Raw genomic sequence first — 2,244 nt, forward strand, 5'->3', positions numbered from 1 at the left:
GCTTAAGGAGACGCTCAACGTGTGCTTGAAACTGAATGAAACATCGAACACATCAGACTTGCGCTTAATAAGATATAGCCAAGTAAACCGAATATAAGCATCAATAAAACTGACATAATAATGGTGACCACTAACGGATGTCTGGGCATGACCCCATATATCAGAAAACACAAGCTCAAGAGGATGTTTCACAACACAACTAGACTCTGAAAAGGGAAGCTGACCCCATACATCAGGCGTTCAGCAGTTTTATTGGACACAATTGATAGTTCATGACGATGCAACACATGACGAACTATAGGAGCCGCAGGGTGACCAAGACGCGCATGCCAGTGTGTAGGCGACACACGAACACCACTGAACGCCTGAAGAGAAGACTACATGGAAGGTGTGCGCGGCGCATCAAGTGCATACAGGCCATGGTGAAGACGACCGGTAAGCAGAACGGCCCTCGTGTCCTGATCCTCGATAAAGAAATGAAAAGGGTGAAACTCAGCAAGGACATTATTATCACGAGTAAGTTGAGGAATAGAAAACAAACTACGCGTAGCATAGGGAACAACAAGGACATTGGAAAGATGCAATTTGCGAAAATTGTGTGTAAGGAGAGAGGCTTGACCAACATGGGAGATGCGCATACCTGCTCCACTGGCGTTGTGCACCTGATCATGACCACGATATAACTCCTGAGTAGAGAGCTTGCCCATCTCGTCGGTGAGGTGGTTGGTAGCTCCGGTGTCCATATACCACGTAGGATTGATGGAGTAGGACGGAGTTCGGCCATGCTCATGACTCGTCACTGCGGCGGCAGCCTGCTTATCATTCCCTTTGCCATTGTTACCCAGGCCTAGAAAGTCTTGCTTGTAGCGACGATGACAGCGAGAGGCAATGTGGCGCTCAATGCCACACAGCTGGCAGGCCTGTTGAGCACCACAGCAAGGATAGCAAGCAACCGGCCTGCTACCACCCGTGATGGTCGGCGCATTGCCCCGCGAGGCCGGCTGTGAGGAGGGCGCCGGTTTTCCACCTGATGGTGACGACTTCGGAGGTTTGTCGTGAGTCGCGGCATTGGCGGAGGCGAAACACGGGGAGACACGGCGCGCCTTGATGCGCTGTTCACGACCAAGGAGTCGTGCATAAAGCTCACGAGGTGGGAGCGGATCATCACGGCCATGGACGTTCTCAATGAGATTGTCATAGTCATCATCAAGCCTGTTAAGCACGTCGGTGGTGAAGTCCTCATCCTGCAGCGGCTGGCCAACGGAGGCCAACGTGTCAGCCAGACCGGTCATCTTGTTGAAGTAGTCCGTGATGCTGAGGTCACCAAGCTTAGTCTCACCCAGCTCGGTGCGTATACAGTGAGCACGCGCCTGAGACTGGGAGGCGAAGCTTGTGTGAAGCGCCGCCCACGCCTCCTGAGACATAGTGGCGAAGATGACGGTCGACGAGACGCTCGGAGTGAGTGAAGACTGGATGGCAGAGAGGATGGCCTAATCTTGGTCCATCCATGTGTGGTATGCCGGATGATGAGGGGGCGGACACGGAATGGATCCATCAACATAGCCCTCCAAGTAGCGGCTCCTCAGAAGAGGCAGCACCTGAGCACGCCAGGACAAGTATTTGTCCGGTGCGAGTTTCACCGGCAGCAGGTGCGAAAAGTAAAACGGTGACGGCACCGCGGCCGGATTAGCGTGAGCATGCGTCGGTGGTGCATAGACGCCCATCGATGGGGCCATCTCGGGATGAGCAGCAACCACCGAGTATGGCGAGTAAAAGCCGGGAGGACCAGGGGCTAGGGCGTCGTAGTGCGCGGCCCCGTAGGGTTGCTGCGACGAAGTGGCCGCAGACCCGGTCGGCCCCAGGTAGGGTTGGCGCGTCAGTGCCGCATAGGGTTGCAGGGGCGGCGCCGAGTAGGGCTGCGCCGGCGACGGCCCGTAGGGATGCCGCGGGGACACCGCGTAGGGTTGATGAGGGGGCGGCGCCCCGTAGGACGCCACCTGCCATGAAGACGACGGTGGCGGCAGTGCGCCATGGGCCATCGAAGAAGCGCCGTATGAGGCAGGGCGACGCCGTAAGGCGGCGGCGCGGCAACACCGTAGGGTGGCGGCGCAACGACCTCGGTCGAAGCAGATGGATCCCCCGAGGCACCCGATCCGACCGGGGACCCTGGCGGCGGCAGGGCTCCATAGGCCACCGCGAGGGGCCGGGAGGCGAGGAACGGCGACGTAGGGGCGAGGACCGGCG

Source organism: Triticum dicoccoides, chromosome 3B, assembly GCF_002162155.2.
Source record: "Triticum dicoccoides isolate Atlit2015 ecotype Zavitan chromosome 3B, WEW_v2.0, whole genome shotgun sequence".
NCBI lineage: Eukaryota > Viridiplantae > Streptophyta > Magnoliopsida > Poales > Poaceae > Triticum > Triticum dicoccoides.